The sequence below is a fragment of the Rana temporaria genome, chromosome 6 (genome assembly GCF_905171775.1).
Source record: "Rana temporaria chromosome 6, aRanTem1.1, whole genome shotgun sequence".
NCBI classification, from domain to species: Eukaryota; Metazoa; Chordata; class Amphibia; order Anura; family Ranidae; genus Rana; species Rana temporaria.
In genome coordinates, this window is record NC_053494.1 from 99200852 (window position 1) to 99222126 (window position 21275).

Consider the following 21275-nt stretch of genomic DNA (forward strand, 5'->3'; position numbering starts at 1 on the left):
TGCGCCGAAATGTCATTCTACTGGGCATGTGCGGGAATCTGTCAGAGATGGAGCTAGTACCCTGACAGGTGGTGGAACTGAGTTCCCCCAAGTTCCCCCAAGTTCCCCCTAAAAAAAAGCCCTGCGTGCATGTATGTTTTCTACATGCATGCGCCCCTTTTTCCAAGGCGGTCATAGTTGGTAGGCATGTTGGTATGCTTAGCATGCTTTTTTTGCATTGCTATCCCTTTAGTATACATCTATCATCAGTCCTGAATATACTGGTTTACATTTAATATTATGATATATATAGTATTTGGGGGAAGAAGAGGATATGTACTAGATGAAGGATGGGGGGTTGAAGAGAATTTGTGTAAGGGACGGCGAGGATTTGTGCTGGGAGGGGAATTTGATTTATCCTGGGAGGGAGTATTGGTATGGTGAAGATTTGTGCTGGAATTGTACTGATTTGTACTGGGAAGGGCGAGTGTGCCCCCCAGGTATGTTACAGTTCTAGCAACAACTCTGGGAGGGCATGCTGGGAGCATCTCCTGTGCCTCATTGACAAGAATGACTGTAGTGTCAGAAAGAGCAGGGACCCAATAGCTGTTGAAGGGAAGATTTTGCTCTCTCCTCCCTCAAATAGCAGCTGGCTGTGGGCAGAAGAGACCTAAGAGCGCATTTCATTCTCAGTGCAGCAGTGCTGGGGAGTGAGGGCACACTGCTGGATAATCCTGTCTTGCCACTCAGGAAGATTTTACTGATTGGTGCTGGTTATCCAGAAAGAGAGAAATATATTGCCCACATCCCTGAACTTAACAAATTTACAAAGTGAGTTTTCCTCTAAATGGGATTTTGGAGGGCAATATTACTCTGGGAGTCGAAGACGGAATTTTGAAAAAATATATAGTGTAGTTTATTCAATAACAAATTGAAGATAAAAGTTTGTGGTGCAGCAAAATATCTTCAGGGTTAGGTGGTTGAACATAGGATAAAAAAAAATGTCTATAATTAATAAAAGACAAGTATAAGGATATGCGTATTGTAAAGACATGCAGGAAAGCATCAAGCAGTTACACAATTCATCTATGGTTCTACTAACCATGAGATTTTGCATAGACAACAAATAATTTTGCATCCATATAAAAACATTGGGAGACAGTGACTGTCTAGAGCCGTCAAGCTTAAATCCGAAGGTCCAGGTGCACCCAGGGCAGAACCCAGAATGTCTACCCACAGAGGGCACCAGGACCGTGCCCCACAAGGGATACCCCGCGATGACAAATCGCTGGTGACAAGAAGGGAAAAAGGGGAGAGTGTATGTATATAGTCAGGGCCGTCTTTACCATAGGACAAACAGGGCCCTGTCACTGTTGGTGGCCCAAAGCAACCCCCTTTGAAAAAAAAAAATATATATATTTTATTTATTTTTTTAGGAGCCCGGAGGTCCCCAGGGGCCCGGAGGCCCCCAGATGGCAACCCCCCTTTTTTTTTTTTTTTTTTTAAATAAAAAAAATATTTTTTTTTAATATATTTTTATTTTATTTTTTATTAAAAGGCCAAATTTTTTTTTAGAGGTCTGGAGGTCCCCAGGGGCCCGTAGTTCCCCAGGGCCCCGGATGACAACCCCCCTTTTTTTATATAGTTGTTTTATTATTTATATATATATATATATATATATATATATATATATATATATATATATAAAATATAATATATAAATGTTATTATTATTAAAGGACACAGAGGTCCCCAGGGCCCCAGATGGCAACCCTCTTTTTTTTATAAAAACATTTTTTTTTTTATATTTTATTTCTTTGTATTCCTTTTTATTTGTTTTTTTTTATAAATGTTTATTTTTTTATTTTTGTTTATATATTGTTTGTATTTTTTTATTATTAAAGGGCCCAGAGTTCCCCAGGGCCCTGGATGGCAACCCCGCCATTTTTTTTTATAAATGTTTCTTTTTTATATATATTTTTGTTATTTTATTTTTTATTAAAGGGCCCAGAGGTCCCGAATGGCAACCCCCTTTTTTTTGTAATTTATTTTTATAAAAAAAAATTTATTAAAGGGCCCAGAGGGCCCCAGATGGCAACCCCCTTTTTAAAAAAAAAAATATATATATATTTTTAATATATATTTTTTATTTCTTGTTTTCTTTTTATTAAAGGGCCCAGAGGTCCCCAGGGCCCCGGATGGCTACACCCCTTTTTTTATATATATTTTTCTTTATTTCTTCTTTTTTTGTAAAGGGCCCCCCGCTTCTAAATTCACGGCAGCCCCCCACGCTTCTCAATTTCAGGCGGCAGCACCCCCCCCTCGGTTCTCTGCTCCAGGGGGCCCATACCTGAAGCTGTGTAAGGGGCCCCATAATTCCTGATGTCGGCCCTGACACCCGTTAAGCCCCTGTGCTGCCCACAAATCAGGCTGAAAATCATCAGCGGCACGCAGCCAGTGACAGTACTGCTTCCCTTCCCAGTGTTTTAAAATGTACAGCACCCCTGGCTTCCCTTTAGACGTGCACTTCTCCCTTCCTGCCACTGGGTGCTGCTTGTATATAAAAGTGAATTAGAATGTGATTTTATAACATCCCCAGTTTGCTCTTCCAGAGGCTGACTTGTTCATGTCCTGCTCCTCAAGGTATGTCACTGTTTGCTAATCTATATTGTAAATAGAAGTTTTCTGTAGAGTGTGCCCAAAGTCTTTATAATATTTGATGATTCACTGCAGGTCTGGTCAGTGTTTTAAAAAGTTCCTCTATTTTACACATGGCATGGCATGGGGGTCACAGCACCGTCTGTCCATTCTGCTTTAGCACCATGGGACCCCATGCCATGTGAAAAATAGAGGAACTCTTTAAATCACAGACCAGACCTGGAGTCCAGGCTGAGTAAGGCCTCAGAGCACATGGCATTACTGTCTGTATTTAACTGCTTGATGGGCTTATTTTGGGCCTGGCTGGTTCACATGTATGTATTTTGGTGGCCCACATTTGCGCAGGCACAGCAGCCCAATTTATTTGAATGGGCCACCATGCCTGCGTTTCCTGCAAAGAAAAGCGCATGCCTCATGTAATAGGCTGCGCACACGGCACACCTATGCCCATCAAGCACTGAAATACAGCACTGTCTGTCCATTTTGCTGTCTGCTGCTTATCTGCAGTTCCCGCACTGTCAAACTTGCTGCATTTTTAGACGTTTAGGTCACGCTTTTAAAAACACAGTGCGTTTGTGTGTGCAAGAACTGCAGGTAAGTAGCATGGTGCAAAAGCAGAATGGATTTCAAGGCAACTGTATTTTTAAAATGCTGAATGCACCTTTTTTTTGCAGGAAACAAAGGCATGGCAGCCCATTCAAATCAATGGGCTGCTGTGTCTGCACAAATGAGGGCCGCCAAAACACATACATGTGAACCAGCCAGGCCCAAAATAAGCTGGAGGGGGGCCCAAAAAAAATGTTTGCCCAGGGCCCAAACCATATTAAAGACGGCCCTGTATATAGTATAATAACAGTGAAGGACCTTGACAGTAAGGAGGCTGGTGGAAATGTATGTTGAGAACACACATACCTGGCTGGTTGCTGGATGGTGTGGACTACAGAGAGGGAGGAGTAGAGCTGGACGTCAGGTTCGAATAGCCTCAGACATCCAGAGACTCTGTGCCCAGGCCGGTGCCACAGGCAGGGGAAGGGATGTAAGGGGAGTTTGTCCTATAAGAGGAGAATGTATAAACATAAATGGCAGCAACACACAGCCCAATATGTCAGCATTGACAAGCATTGATATGTCAGTTGAATATGTAGTGTAAAAGCTGAGTGCTGCCAGATCCTCAGAGGAATAAGGTTTGAGATAACATACCTTCACAAATGCTGGACATTGTGTGGCCCCACTGGGTCCTCAGTGCACTGTATGGAGGGATGAAGCCCGGGCCTCCTTATAAGTAGTGGGTCCTAATGTGAGCGTGGGCAGGGGGCTGGTGGCTCTGAAACGCCCCCAAATCCCCAGCACACAAAAACGCCCTCGCCACGAGTACCTGGTGGGAGAGGAGACCTCCCGAATGTGTACATTCTGACAAGTTTTGATATTGCAATAAAAAAAGCAGATGGAGTATGAGATGAATAAAGAGCCTACAGATATGTGAGGTCGCCAGTATGATTTACTCTGTAAAATGTATTTGGATTTTTACCCTCACTATCTTTCAGTAGGGTCATCGGGTTCCCATTCACAGCCACCTGAGGTAAAATCTTCCAAAAAAGGTCTGAAGGAGATGGATCCATTGAAGCCAGGTGATTTTGTCGCATTGAGATGGAAGATCCACCTTTGTTCATACTGTAATAGTCTTATTCCAATCACCTCCTTGCATACCTGGATGTATGCGGTCGAGGATCAGAAAAGATATCCTGGGAAAAACCCTGTCATGTACATCGGTTAAATGTCTCCTAAGAGGTAGACCTGGGTTGCAGGTCCTCATGGAGATCATGTGGCGATATACTCTTTGCCAGAATTCTTGTATCGTCTTGCCGACGTAAAAGCAAGTGCAGTCACACAGGAGGAGATGCACCACACCAGGTGTTTTGGCAGTTGGCAAAATGTTTTTTTGTTTTTTTTTGTACCGTTCGCCATTGGGGTAGTATGATGTTTTTTGCTGTATTGATGAACTGACAGTACAAGGAGGTAATTGCAACCACCACAGGTAAAGGTTCCTGCGTATTTGCAGGGATCTCGTCGCCCATCTCCCCTGAATTCACTAGGGACAGCTGATCTCGTAGAGACCCAGCCCGTCTGAAAGTGATGGCGGGGGTATCTGACACAAAAGGACCTATGAGAGGGTCCATGGTCAGGACATGCCAGTATTTGTCCACAATGCATTTGTGTTGATTACGGAATTTCGTGATAGTTGAAATAGGATTCTGCTTACTTGTATTGGATTGTACAAAAGATCATTGTGTGTCACTCAGGAAGACTCGATTTCTATTGGATATATTGTAGATGGCTTCCTTTAAACCTCTGAAGAGATGTAATTTGTATCCCTTGTCCATTCAATATAAGCAGTACTCAACTGAAACTTACTTTCAGGACTAACTGACAGCATCTGTGTAAAGGGGTCCTCTGACCCAATTGTGTGATGCACCCTAGTAAAGTAAAACTTTCTCCTAGTTGCCATATTTGAAGAATAGTTGTTAAACAGCTGCCATTTCTGTGTGGATTTACCCGTGTATTCACGCCCTCAGTGTCTATAAAAATGTGCTTTAAATATTATTCTGATATCCCAGCCTTGTTCTTTTGCCATTTAAAACAAATCCCCCACACTATGTAAAAGTTTTAAAACAAGCTATTTTTTTTCTTTTACTTGTACAGGGTGTGCAAAATAAAATTAAAACTATCAATTTCAATTTTCTGGCAAGCGCGTTCTTGGTTTACTTGTTATGATCTAACCTACATAGGTAACATACTGGGGTTAATTTACTAAGGCAAATCCACTTGGTACTATAAGTGTACTTGGAAGTGCAGTCATTTTAGATCTGAAGGGAAGATCTGAAATGAGGGAAAGCTCTGCTGATTTTATCATGCAATCATATACAAGCAAAAATGCTGTTTTTTCTTTTCCTTGCATGTCCTCCTCGGATCTACAGCGACTGCACTTCCAAGTCCACTTGCAGTGCAAAGTGGATTTGCCTTTAATAAGTAAACCCCACGTGTCCTAATAAAATATTACAGAATCCCTAGATTTGTTTTAAATTTTCACGCTGACCTAGCATAGTGCTGGAGAATTTTTGTATTCTCTGTATAGACTACTCCCCCTTTCCAGAAAACATCATCCTGGTTTGTTATAAACGTATCAAGCACCTATTATTTTGTATGTTGTATTGAGAAGATACACATGTAAGGCTTTCAACTAACTTAATAGTCTGGTTCTCCTATGTCACATTTTTAAGGAAGGCAGATTTTGCTCATGATTTAATCATACCATTCTGCTTCTTGTTTTCAACCAGTGGGGTATTCCTACTCCCCATGAGAGACCATACGCTGTCGCCTTTAACTTCTATCCCCAGAGAACAGTCACAATCTCAGTGATCAGTCCAAAATCAGCTGCTCACAGAACAAGTCTCAATGGCAGACACCTCAGGGAGTATATGTTTGCGTTTTTGCCACAGTGCTTAGCAACTTGGGGTTACCAGCTGTTGCAAAACTGAAAATGTTATTCTGGCTTTGTCTACATTTCCTATACAGACATATACTATTCACTGCTCAAGAACAAACACCCTCTCATTGCCATCAACACTTGTCTATATGTTTGTAGCATCCAGTAATCAGTAACCGATGCATCAGTAAGACAACGAAATGGTCGTACACTGAAACTCCAAAATTGCTTGATGTTATCTTTATTGTCACAAGTTTGTCACAAGTTTGTGAACAATCAAGTTATTGCTTGTGAAATGCATCAACTACTTTTCCTGTGTTTGACTGACAAACGTGTGACAATAAATATAACATCAAGCAATTTTGGAGTCTCAGTGTGAAACCATTTCGTTGCCATATGCCCCGTACACATGTGCGGGATTCCCGACGGGAAAAGTTCCCGTCGGAAATCCCGAGGGGAAAGCCGAGAACCTGCTCTTTCCCCCCTACACACGGCCAGTTTTCCCAACAGAAAAACTGCGATGGAGCTTTGGTCTGGAATCCCGGGCGTGTGTATGCTCCATCGTGGTTTTTCCCATAGGAAAACTGGCAAAAAACGCTTGGCAAAAGTCGGCCGGTTTTCCCGGTGGGAAAAAAGAGAGCTGGTTCTCCGGCGGTTTTTGGGCAGTTTTCCCATCTGAAAAACTGCGAGAAGCATACACACGGCCGGTATTCCAGGCCAAAATCTCTCCTCGCAGTTTTCCCTTCGGGAAAACCGGTCGTGTGTACAAGGCAGAAAACTCCTGCGCACGGGTGTCTTGTCCAACAATTAATCAATATTCCACATGGAAAATTCCAAAAATGGTAACAGTGGCCTTGGTGCCCTTCATGGACGAGGAACATCCTAGCAGAGTTACCGTTGACAATTTATTAAATAAAACTGATAATAAAAAACTACTCACAAGAGAAATGGTAAAATAGGCTTGTCAACAACGATGTGTTAGATACCCCTCGAACCGCACTCCAGAATAGGGGGGATAGAGGTATGTCACTGCTGGCTGGCGCGTTTCGAGACGACAAGGACCGCTTCATCAGAGCCCAGCAGTCTGTACGAGGCATTATTCGTGTTGGGCGGTGGTGAGACGAGGTCTGCACCTGTTATCTGCTTTAGATCTTAAGATTGCCTGAAGCGGTGTGTCTCTTTTTGGTTTCTACCAATGCATCAGTGGCTCCATGCAACATTCATTGCTTTACATTCAAGTTCTACCACAAGCGGATTAAATACTTGCAAACAAAAAGACTAGGCCAACCTATATAACCCCTTCCATGACCAGCATGGTTAATTTTTTATTTTTTTTGCAAATGTCCCAAGAGGATAGATATTGTTTGTTTAGCTCTGCTAATTCAAGACCTAATCTGAGATTTTCTTTCAAGACCTAACCTGAGAAGGTTGATCTGTCCATTTCTCGCTTTAACATGGCAATCTCCATACTAGTGGTGGATTTATATTCTTTCAAGCTCAGCTCTTTCCGGGGCCATTGTGACAGAGCCCACTGACACTGTGTGTTTTGGAAGGGACTGTGGACTGGCCTCCTGCCCACAGACTATGGCCCAGAAGTGACTGATAGACTTGGGCAAAATCTGGCATTGAGATAATGTAATGTAATGCTACATCTCTTCTCCCCAAACCCGACCCCCCTCTTGTTGCTGTGTTTTAATTGTGTTGGTTCATGGCACGTAGACAAAGGTCTGGACTGGAGACATCTTTCCGCAGGGCATGTGTAAGAAGGGGTTGCCTGCTTATCATAATCCCCTTATGTTTCAACTGTAGTTTCTGTTTCAATGTACAAGTGTCCTTGTCCCCTACCCCCCTCTATGACAAGGCTAAGGGGAGTGTCCCTAACTGTGTTTAGGGCTTAATGCCCACAGACGTTTTAAAAAACAGGCTGTAAAGCTAGTACAGACGCCAGGAAAAAAAAGCAGCAATTTTTAACGCAATTTTTTCCGCGTTTTGCATTGAATTCAATGCACATTTTGCCTAGCTAGCTTTGTCACGCCAGTCTGATCAAGTGTCAAAAAAAACACACCACACAGGTTTTTAAAGTAATTTATTAGGCAGCTCCGGGGGTCTTCTTCCAACTTTGGGGGTCTTTGGGGGTCTTTTTCCGGAACCATTGATTTTGACTAGAGAAAGAAATCCCGGACGAGGCTTAACACAGCGTATGTAAAAGGCTCATTTGCTGGCCTTCCTTAACCACTTTCCGCCTGGTCAATAGACAATTGACGTCCGGGAAGTGGTTGTGTAATCCTGACTGGACGTCTATTGACGTCCAGCAGGATAACATGCCCGCGCGCGCCCATGGGGGCACGCAGCGCGGCGATCGGTGATGGTAGGTGTCAGTCTGACACCCTGCATCTCCGATCTCGGTAAAGAGCCTCCGGCTGAGGCTCTTTACCACGTGATCAGCCGTGTCCAATCATGGCTGATCACGATGTAAACAGGAAGAGCCGTTAATCGGCTCTTCCTCACTCGCGCCTGATAGACGCAAGTAGAGGAGAGCCGATTGGCGGCTATCCTGACAAGGGGGGTTCGCGCTGATTGTTTATCAGCGCAGCCCCCCCTCGGATGCCCACACTAGACCACAGGGAAGCCGCCAGGACCACCAGGGAAGGGGGCAACATGTGCCATCCACATGTAAAAAAATAGGCACAATAGATGCCAATCAGTGCCCACAAATAGGCACTGACTGGCAACATGGGCACTGATTGGCAAAATAGTAAACATACAAGTGCCACCCCTCAGACTCCATCAGTGCCACCCCTCAGTGTCCATCAGTGCCACCTCTCAGTGCCCATCCATGCCCAGTGCCCACCTATCAGTGCCCATCTGTGCCACCCATATGTACCCATCAGTGCCACCCATAAGTGCCCATCAGTGCTGCCTATGAGTGCTCATCTGTGCCGCCTATGAGTGCCCATCAGTGCCGCATACCAACGCCGCCTATCAGTGCTGCCTATCAGTGCCCATCAGTGCCACCTCATTGGTGCCCATCAGTGACACCTCATCGGTGCCCATCAGTGCCACCTCATCGGTGCCCATAATTGAAACAGAAAACGTACTTATTTACAAAAAAAATTACAAAAAAATATAAAAACTTTTTTTTTCAAAATTTTCGGTCTTTTTTTAGTTGTTGCGCAAAAAATAAAAATTGCAGAGGTGATCAAATACCACCAAAGGAAATCTCTATTTGTGGGAACAAAATGATAAAAAAATTGTTTGGGTACAGTGTAGCATGATCGCGCAATTGTCATTCAAAGTGCGACAGCGCTGAAAGCTGAAAATTGGCTTCGGCGGGAAGGTGCGTAAGTGCCTGGTTTATAAGTGGTTAAAACAGTAATTTATTGATTCTGGTGTAGTCATGGTTCTAAACTTTAGCTGTGATAAAGTTCAGGAGATTTAATGTCTTCTGTTGTGTATCAGTCTCTTGTCAGTGCATATGCACAGCGTACATTGGTTAAAGTGCTGGAAGGTAGAATAAACTTTGAAAATGCACTGCATGCCCTTCAAAGGTCAGCATCTCTTCAAATCATCCCTGGACAGGATCAAAGATGGCATTGACTCTTTTATTCATTGATGTATATTCCATAAGTTCAACAATACATACAGTTTGAACATATGAACTTTAGTAAATTGTACAGTGCATGTACATAATTTAGTATCACAGTGTACACGTGGTATGTGAGTGCACGTGGGTGGCGAGTACCTGTGTATTGTCTTGTTGAGTGCTTGTGTATTGTATTGTTTTAGTGTCAGAAAGCTAGTTGTTAGGTAATTTGGACAGGGTATAATCCCCAATCCTCATTAAATTAGGAATTACGATGCCCGGCAGGTGTGGAGATGCGACTCGGTGTTCCTCTTGTGGCATGTATGCTTTCCTTGATCATCTGATCGAGGGCAAATACTGCTGTGCAAAATGTAAGCACATTGTTTCCCTGGAAGCCAAGGTTCTGAATCTAGGGAAGAAACTGTCAGCCCTGAGAAGACCCTCCATACTAAAGAAGAGCCGGGAACGTACCCGGCAGGTGCCGGCAGGGGCCAGCACAGAGGCGGGTGGAGACAAAGAGTTTCAGGCACCAGAAAAGGGGAAAGTGCCAAGGAGGCCGATCCAGGGCTGGAGCATCCCAATAAGTACCCTCCACTGAGTGACATTGGTGAAACCAGTCAGGGACCAGCACTGCCCATAGATACTGACACTCTATACTATCAAATTATTTATTTGCGTCCAATGATAGACGTGCCCTTTGTCCCATATTGTCAGTGGGTGTTTCCATATTGAGGAATAACCTCTGAAGGTTTAGGGCTGTAGATTTGTGAGACATAAAGTCTGCTGGATCTGCATGTATAATAGACAAAATGATCTTATTAAGTCATTGAACAAGTATTTTAGTTAGGATTTTAATCTTCACTTTTGAACAACGAAATCGGTCTGTAGGACCCCAGATCCAGTGGATCCTTACCGAAGCAGAACAATATCAGCCCGAGACATAGACTCTGGGAGACATTTGGCATCACCTGCAGCTTTAAAAACCTTTTGGAGATTTGGCAAAATACATTCCCCACATCTAGTGTACACCTCTACAGTGATACCATCGTCCCTGGGGGGGCCTTGGATGCATGGAAGGAGGCAACTGCCCTCTGCACCTCGTCCAAAGTCACATTTTCTCTTTTTAACCACTTCATTACTGGGCACTTAAACCCCCTTCGTGTCCAGACCAATTTTCAGCTTTCAGCGCTGACGCATTTTGAATGACAATTGCGCGGTCATACAACACTGTACCCAAATTATATTTTTATCATTTTTTCCCCACACATAGAGCTTTCTTTTGGTGGTATTTAATCATCTCTGCGATTTTTATTTTTTGCGCTAAACACAGAAAAAGACAGAAAATTTTGAAAAAAAAACACAATATTTTTTACTTTTTGTTATAATAATATCCCATTTTTTTTAAAATATTTTTTTCCTCGGTTTAGGCCGATACGTATTCTTCTACATATTTTTGTTAAAAAAATCGCAATAAGCGTTTATTGATTGGTTTGCGCAAAAGTTATAGCGCCTACAAAATAGGGGATAGATTTATGATTTATTTTTTATTTTAAATTTTTTACTTGTAATGGCGGCGATCTGCGATTTTTTTTGTCAGGCCTGCGATATTGCGGCGGACATATCGGACACTTTTGACACAATTTTGGGACCATTCACATTTATACAGCGATCAGTGCTATAAAAATGCACTAATTACTGTATAAATGTGACTGGTAGGGAAGGGGTTAACACTAGGGGGTGAGGAAGGGGTTAAATGTATTCCCTGGGTGTGTTCTAACTGTGTGGGGGGAGGGGGGTGACTGGGGGAGGTGACCGATGCTGTGTCCCTATGTACAAGGGACACAGATCGGTGTCCTCTCCTCTGACAGCACGTGGAGCTCTGTGTTTACACACAGAGCTCCACGTCCCTGCTGTGTTACCGACGACCGCGTGTACCCAGCGGGCATCGCGGCCGCCAGGTACACGCATCGGCTTCCCAGCGATGCGCCGGGACAGTGTTTACCCGCTGCGTGCCCCCCAGTGGCGCGCGCGGGTAATGTAAACAAAGGACGTCTACAGACGTCCACTCGGCACTTCAGGTCCGCGCTGCAGACGTCTTTTGACTATAGCGCGGATCTGTAGTGGTTAAACATTTGATATTTTTTTCTATTTTCTGTTGTGAATAAAATATGGATTTATGAGACTTGCAAATCTTTGCATTTTGGGAATTGGGGATGTATCTAGGGAAATCTAGTGGTTCTGAACTGTTGGTCAGAATTGTGGATGGCTGCTGTAAGTTCTTCCATGAGCAATATTTTGTTGATCGCCAGAAGTAGATGGGTGGAAGATAAGGGTTCCTCCATAAAGCTGGAATGCAGGTTCTAGCTTCTTTTAGCAGCTAGATGGAGAACATTTGTATTTTGTTCCGGGGATAATGCTCAGATGCAAAGCGGAAGATGAATATTCTAGGTCGGGACCATATACAATCTAGCTGTTAATACATTCTGTAATTAAAACAAAAGTTGCAGCCGAAAACTCAACACGTTTTGTTATTTTGTTCACTTCTTCAGGAGTAGATGCATGTATAGTATTAATCAGCTATGAATGGATATGACAGTATTTGCAAATGGTGATTGCCAGGGGAGTCTAACCTGGGAGCTGTGAAAGTGTGACTTAGCGAGAACTCAAAGGGACAAACAGGAAGCAGATTCAATGTGAGTAGGCAATCCATGATGGCACCCAAAATGGTTGTATGAATCAAGAGCTGTGAGCCAAAATGTTGCTTCTCAGTATCCTCATAGAACCCCCCAATTTATAGTTTCTATACAAAATTGGCTCTAGGCAGGAAGTAATTATCCTCAAAACACATGTTAATTGTAATGGCCAACGGCAACTTCAATTAGTTCCTGAGCTCCCTTAAATATAATGATCCTGGTCTAGTTGTATAAAAGTAAATAAACAAATAGGTTACAGCTGCCTCTACACTTCAAAGAAGCACGGTTTAGAAAACTCTTGTAGAACATTTCTAGCAGATGTTATATAGAAATGAGGTTTAGATAGCCAGAGAGTCTATCAGGGGAGAGATTGTCTGGAGATCTCTCTGTAAAACTGGCCGTACCCAATTTCAATGTCTTTCCAATATCTGCTGGCTTGGCCAACATTTTAACAGTTTATGACACTGCTGGCACCCCTTCATTCAGCAAAAGTGAATTGTTCAACTGACTTTTGTCGAATGAGCCAGGTGGAAAATTCTTAGCAGAACAGTGTCTGCGTCCAACCAGCAAGGGAAACTCATCCATTCGAACTGTTGGTATGGATGAACAAATCTGTTGGGTTTCCTTTGTTCAGTCTGCAGGCTAAACAGTGCAGATATCTGGATGACAGTTTTCTGCCTGGATCCTTCTATTTTTCAATCAGAGGATATCAGGTGGAGTAGCGTTGACAGGGCCACCCACTGATTAGATTGTATAGCCGGCTTTAGTTATAGTGGCTGCATGCTTCAGTCTGTATGGGTCAATATTGTAGCTGGATAATGCCTTAAGATTCTCTAATACCTACCATCATTTAGTGTATGTATCATGCCCTTTAATAAAGCCTCTCTCTCTGGAAAAGAACTGTGGCATAGTGCCCACTGTCTACTGAAACATCTTAAAAGGGGGCATGTGTCTTTGACTGGTCCTGAAGAAGAACTTGAAACTCAGCCCTTGAGATGCTTCCAGAGGTTTAATAAAATTCCTGAAAGTGAGGATGTGACGCCACCTGTTCGCAGAGAACAGTCTGGAACACAACCCTTGAGATGCTCCCAGAGGTCTAACTTTGGGAAACTACCTGAACGCTTTGCGCAAAAAAATTTTTTATGGTCTGTAAACGTGCCTGTGTCGCATAGTAGTCCATTATGTGTCACTTACCTAAAACTGAAGCCTGCAATGTCACCGCTGCCCCCTATTGCAGGAAGCGTCCATTCTTCACCCCTCTTCCTTCCAGGGCCGTGAACTCCGGCTCTGTGACTGGCCGGAGTCGCGTGACGTCACTCCCTCACGGGAGCTGCCAATCCCAGCATGACCTTCCTTTAGAAGCGGCACGATCGCTGTTTCTAAAGTGCGCCTGCGCCATTGTCTATGGCGCATGCGCCGTAGAAATCGGAACTCGTCTCTTTTGTAAATATCTCCTAAACCGTGGAGGTTTAGGAGAAATTTCCTGCACCTACAGGTAAGCCTTAATCTAGGCTTACCTGTAGGTAAAAGTAGTTGTACAGGGTGTACAACCACTTTAAGTCTGGTATGCGGGCCACCAGCAGTGAGCACAAGAGCACGCAGAATCTATCTAAGCCATAGTCACTGGAGAGGACTTTTCTACAGTTCATGTGGAGAGGCTGTCCATGCAGTGGGGTGGCCCTATCTTCAGCCACCAGAACCTCCTGACTGAAGCCAATCACGGGTCAACCCAGCCCAGAGCTTTCCAGAACCTTCCGTCACAAGGTGGACATGTGAGCACTAATGTCTTCTTTCTCTTTCAGAAATTTAACTGAATTTATGAACTCTACTGCCATCTAGGGGCCATTTGTAGAATTGTTCTATTTTCTTCTGTTAGATCAATGTTCCATACTCTGCACCACCTTGCTCAAATTATATTTCCTATGCAATGTTATATTGACCTTCATTGTTTAGTAAAGTAGAGATTGCATATCACAACAGGTTTGATCATTTGGCTGATACCATTACATAACAGAACCAAAGGTTGTTTCATCCTGGAAATGTAGACTTTTTTTTTTAAATAATCTTTCAATCATACTTGATCAAAACATTGTCCCAGTCTTTACTGCTGAACACTTTTAGGTATTTTATTCCTATCATGTTTATAGTTTCAAAGCCCAAAGGGGGCATTCACCCAATCTTGAATCTTAAAGCACTGAAGCCCTGTGCACACGATCAGTCCATCTGATGAGAACAGACTGAAGGACCGTTTCATCGGTTAACCGATGAAGCTGACTGATGGTCTGATGTGCCTACACACCATAGGTTCATTAACCGATCGGGTCAGAGCGCGGTGACGTAAAACACGACGACGTGCTGAAAAAAACAAAGTTCAATGCTTCCAAGCATGCGTCGACTTGATTCTGAGCATGCGTGGATTTATAACCGATGCTTTTGCATACTAACCGTCGATTTTGACCTATCGGTCAGGCGTCCATCGGTTCAAATTTAAAGCAAGTTCTGTTTTTTTTGACCGAAGGATAACTGACTGATGGCGCCCACACACCATCGGTTTGGACCGATGAAACGGTCCTTCAGTCCGTTTTCATCGGTTTTGACTGATCGTGTGTACAAGGCCTAAATGTTTTCATTCAAGCCCATAAGTAAAAAATGGAACAAACAATGTTGGTTATGCTTCCCTCCTTCAGGGGAATTTCCTTGCCTTGGTGGACATCAAAGATGCACTTTTACACATAGCCAGCTTTGCGTGCACACCAGTGCTATCTGCGGTTTGCCATGGGGCCCTCTCCACTACCAGCTCAAAGCCTTTCCATTCAGGCTTCCCTGTCCACCTTGGGTGTTCACCAAGGTGGTAGCCCCAGGCATGGTTATCCTGCTCTCCTGGGGCATTCCACAACTGGGCTATCTGGATGATATCCTCCTATGAGAACAGTGTTTATTTAATACCCCCTGCACAGTTGTGGTTAGTGTCAGTGTTTTTTCAATACCCTCCCCACACTGGTGGTAGTAGCAGTGAAGTTTAAAGCCTAAGTTTAGTTACAAAAAATAAAAAGCACAAGGGACATTGGTTACCATCAGTGTGAATAAGGTGTATCCATAAGTGTTGCCTTATATTTTTAGATCATATACTGTAATACACATTTATGATCAGTGCTTTTCAGGTAACAATTCACTGTGTGTGTATCACTCGAACTGCATGCTGTGCTCTATCCCTCCACTGGGTGTGCTCTCCCCTGGGATAATGGATCATATGTGGAAATAGAACTTTTTTCCTACCCAGTAGGACTGGAGATGTTGTACCTGGGTTTCGTGTTAGAATCGCTTCATTCTTCTCCTGCCAATTCCTCCCATACAAGAATTAAATACAAAAAAGGCCAATAGTTCTTTTTTTTTTTTTTTTAACTCACTCACATCTAAAAGGTGCTTACAATGCACCAGAATGTAAATCACATGTTACATCAGCTTTGTACACTAGTATTAAATTCCGAGATGTTAAATTACCATGAGGGATCCCCCCGAGGAAGCCACATGTCCCTGTGGTGCAACACATAGGGGAGGGGCTTTGACGTCACAGCGCTCTAACAGGGAGGAGAACTGATTTGTGGTAATTTAAAGTTGTTGTAAAGGTAAATGTATCCTATGCATTAAGGTGAAAAAACATCCGATGGTACCGCCCCCCCCCCCCCTGAGCCCCCGTTTTACTTAAGTGACCGTTCGAAATTCCCGGGCGCGTCCATGTGATGTTCTCGGTTTCCCAGCCTGGACATTGATTGGCTAGGCTGGGCGGATTGATAGCAGCGCAGCCAGTGGCTGGCGCTGCTGTCAATCACAGCGGATGACGCGGCGCGCTGGGGGGCGGGGCCGAGTGATACAATCGGCGGCTATGGCCGCCGCTGTATCACGGGAACGCACTCGCAAAAGCTTTCCACCATGCGAGCTCGCTCGCATGAAGATAGAAAGCTTTTGTGAGGAGGAGCTGAGACAGCCGCCGAGGGACCCCAGAAGACACGGCTTGGGGACACTGTGCAAAACGAGCTGCACAGTGGAGGTAAGTATAACATGTTTGTTATTTAAAAAACATTTTTTTTTTTACTTTAGTGTTCCTTTAACATCTCAGAATGCCATACTGGTGTAAAAAGCTGATGTAACATGCGACTGAATGCTGCCATCTAGTGAATAAATAAAGTTCTGCATTCTCAGTAACAATACTTGTCTCTCTCTCTCTCTCTCTCTCTCTCTCTCTCTCTCTCTCTCTCTCTCTCTCTCTCTCTCTCTCTCTCTCTCTCTCTCTCTCTCTCTCTATATATATATATATATATATATATATATATATATATATATATATATATATATATAGATAGTGTGTGTGTGTATATATATATATATACACACACACAAAGTGGATATAGAAAAGAATCACCCCCCTTTAAAATAATTACATTTTGTTGCTTTGCGGCCTCAAATGAAGTCAGACACAGTTTTTGCTTTATCCAGCTGTATTTACTAGTGCAACTTATAACATCTAAGTGAAAGATAAAACACCAACATGTCAGAAAAAAATTAATTAAATTTAAAAACAGTGGGCCATATTCTCAGTGAAGTTACGATGGAGTAAGTCAGATAATCCATCGTAACTCCCTTTTTTGGCCAGTGTATCTATGCTCCTGATTCTCAGAATCATTTTTGCATAGATACACTTAAGATCCGCCATCTGTAAGTCACTTACACTGGCGGATCTTAAATGCAATGACGCCGGCCGCCGCTAGATGGCATTTACGTGAAGGAGTCATTTGCATATGCAAATGATCCTTCTACGCCGATTCCCGAACGAGTTCGCGTCGCGTAACCGTCGCTAACGTTGTTTGCGTAAGCGGAAATTTAGTCCTGCTATATGGAGGATTAAATTTCCGCAAGTCTCGCGTAGGCCATGTTACGGATGGCGTCGGGTCCCCGTCGTGTTTTTTCGTCAGGTATGTCGTTTACGTAAGTCGTTCTTGAATACGACTTTACGTCAATGACGCACACGTCGGCGTCATTGACGTTTTCCGCCGAGAACTGGAGCATGCGCACTGGGCTTTTTGCAGCCCGGTGCATTCCCAGTTCTTTCGCATCGGGGGCGCGCTTCATTTGAATAGAAGACGCCCCCTTGGAGATCCGCCAGGCTACGCCGGGACACTTACACTCCGCTGTCCCAACTTATGGAGCAAGTGTTTGGGGAATACAACACCTGCTCCAGTAAGTTGGGACAGCGGAGTGTAAGTGCCCTAAGCGCAGCAGGCGGATATTTTTCGAGAATATGGCCCAGAGTCACTAAGTTGTAAAGAAGGATCACCCCCCCACCATGTCAGTATTCTGTTGGACCACATTTTGCTTTAATTACAGACTTTAGACTGTTGGGATACGTCTCTACTAACTTTGCACATCTAGACTTTGCAATATTTTCCCACTCTTCTTTTGATGGTGACCCTTTGTGGACTGCAGTCTTCAAGTCATTCCACAGACTTTCAATGGGGTTTAAAGTGGTTGTAAAGGGGGCGTGGCCGAGCCAGCAGCAGGGATGGACGCCTAACTGAAAAGCTCCTGCCACCTCAGACAGCCCAACGGTTTCAGCAGCGAATTTTGACAGCATTTGTGAGTGGGAAGTATCCCACAAGGTAGCCATACCCACCCTACTTCCACTCCTGGCAACTTTCGGGGCAAAAAACATCACCCGGGACCACCGGACACAGCGCTGCCGAATCCGGGGAGGCGCCATAGGAAAGACCGCGGCTTCGGCCTAGTCACGGAAGTCGCGGCCGTTTTGGCCCCCCCGGCGGCGGCTCACAGCATCACTCCCGGCCTCACCGAGTGAGCTAACACTCTAACACTTCCTGGAAAAGGGACAGCGAGACCAGGGGGCATCACTGAGGTGCAACACAGCCTATCCTGCAGACCAGAAAGACCTCAGGTACCTCACGTTCGGCGGCCAGATTGATCCCCTCACAGAAGGCCTCCCTCACTCACCACTGTCCCTCCTTATTCCCCATTGATCCAAAACCCTCAGAGGTGATAACCAGAGGGACAGGGGACTTTGCTTTCATACATTCGGCCCGGTGTTGAGCTGTTTGAGAGGCCACAACCTTTATATATACTTTTTATGCACCCTTGGCCTGGCAACCATATTGGTCCACCCTGAAGCTGCCTGTTTAACCCCACAGTGGCTGATTGTCAGTCAGCTATCCGCTTCCACACTGTACACATCCCAGAGAAACATTATTATAAATCCCCCGGACCTCACAAAGGACTACTGTTGCTGAACCGTGACAATATTCTGTCTGACAGAACGGAGGACAATTGACTAGTTGACTGTTTACAACTGATGACAGATACCTGCTCTTAGTGGGAACTGGATAGCATGGGCACTGCTTCCCGACGTTCTTCGGCATCTCGCTCCCGATCCCCGAGGGAAAATACAGAGCAACAGGGTCAAAACACAGCGGAACAGTTTCGCACCCCCCGTGGAAATATGGCGACGAACCGCCGAGGGTCCCCTCAAATTCAGACCCTGTCTCAATCTAGTCCCCAGTCACAAGCTGACATAGTGCTCATGACGCATGAATTAGACCCATCACATCCACCGATAAGAGACCAGGCCGGGACCGGCACCAACACTTTACCTCACCTTAGCATCCTGGATCTAAAGTCTGTGGCGGCTGACATAAAAGACACCCTTTCTGCAGCCATTGCAGAACTCCGTATTGATCTACACTCCTTGTCTAATAGGGTCTCTCGCACCGAACAGACAATAGATGACCATGACTTGGTTCTCCAGAAATCTACCAGGAAAATAGATGACCATACCCTTCAGCTGAGAGAAGTAAATCGTCATCTAGAGGACCTAGACAACAGAGGTCGCCGCCGGAACCTGCGTGTGAGGGGATTGCCTGAAGTAATTGAGGGAGATCAAGTCCAAAAGGAGATCGTCACCCTATTTAATTCCATTATAGGGAAACCCCCCCAGTCTAACATTGACTTCGAGAGAATACATCGGGCCCTCCGCCCCAAGGGGAGAGATACAGACCCCCCTAGGGATGTGATATGTTGCTTGCCCGACTTCAAGCTGAAAGAAGAGATACTGAGTCGGGCCAGAGGCCAAAAACTTAAATGCGGAGATGCTCCAGTTCAAATATACCAAGATCTCTCGGGAATTACACTACAACATAGACGTGACCTCAAACCTCTATTGGAAGCCCTGCAATCAAGAGAGATCAGGTATAAGTGGAAGTTTCCTTTTTGCCTTTCTGCCTCACACCAAGGTCGCAATGCGGCACTGAGAGTGCCAGAGGATCTACCCAGATTCTGTGAAACACTCGGACTACCACCAATCTCAGTGCCCAATTGGTACGCACCTTACCGTCGATCAGTAGGTAGAAGGGGAAAACCGCCAGAGGTACCCATGGAAACCCAATCAGTAAGTTATCGCAGAAGAAGATCTTCCTCCAGTTCCAGATTCTCCCAGGGACCCACGGGAGCAGGAAGGGACCAAGATCAGTCAACTCCCCCGGTAACCCGGAGGGCCAGAAGGGACAATTGTGAGTGATCTCCTGACGTAATCTCATATTTACCCTCTTCGTTAATAACATTATTAATATTGCTTGTTGTTTAATTTGTGCCATCACCTATTAAGAGGAATGTTTCGCTTAAACCATTTTATTAGAGGAATATACAGCTATTGTAGGTTGACTCTCTATTTATAGCCATATTCTCTTAGTGAGGGAGTGTATAACTGTTAGCTTTGCTGTACTAGGCTTCTCAATACGATTAAGGGGAAGTAACACTCTTGTTTTACCCAGATGAGTAATACGTACAAGGTAGAACCCATGCCCACACAGCAGGGTGGTACTTACCTCCCTCATTCCGAGAAGTGCTATAGGGAAATACTTTAAGCCCTGACATAAATATAGGGAGATAGCTACTAAATATTCCTCTTTTCATTTTTTCATTTGTTTCTGATGTAATATTACATGGGCAATTCTCTATAGTCCCCCCTCCCCCAGGATACATTTGGCCTCACGGAGGCCTTTAAATAGTTATGAGGGCAGAGGCGAGGTTCCCAAAATATCATTATCAGAACCTGTAACCCACGCTACTTGTGGGACTAAATAACTCTCTAAGTTCAACTTTTGTCGTCTATGGTCTTGGCTATAACAAAATAGTATGCCAGCGTTACCTTAGTAAACAGACGCACAAAAATTCCAAGAATTGGAGTGACATGCAAAAAGGCATCTCAATTCTACACCAGAAATACTCATAGTGATCAATAGATCACAACAGGATTGTAGAAACTCTCGGGCTTGTCTTGTAGGGTTAGTACTTCATTTATCTCTCTTTCTTTGGCCCCGGTAGCAGGTTGATATGTCCCGGGCTGTTACTCTACTGTATCTTAATGTTGGCTAGTAGGAGGGTATTATTTGAATAATTTACAAAGTGATAAAGATTTAACATATTCTTGTTTAGGTTTTGTTTTGATTCTTAAGCATAGTGGACATTGATGCCAATACATACCTCAGGGTTGGACTCGCACTGAGAGATTCAGAAAATTGTTTTACACCCTGCCAACATCCAGTTATGCACTAAAGGGTAGGGGCTCTTACAATCTGTTAAACACGCTCCTTAATTTTGTACTCTCTCAGTTTGACTCAAATCTGGGGTGGCATGGACCCACTACATTGTTTATTTACAGTTCATTTTTGGATCGAAGATTTAAAGTTTACTTAAGGCGTTTCACTTCTGTTGTTTGGTTTTGGTCAACCCCAAAACAGTGGTGCACCGGGGCTTCTGACCCCCCTTGGAGTGGAAGACTTGGTGCACCCTGTACATCTCCGATTGTACTTTGTAT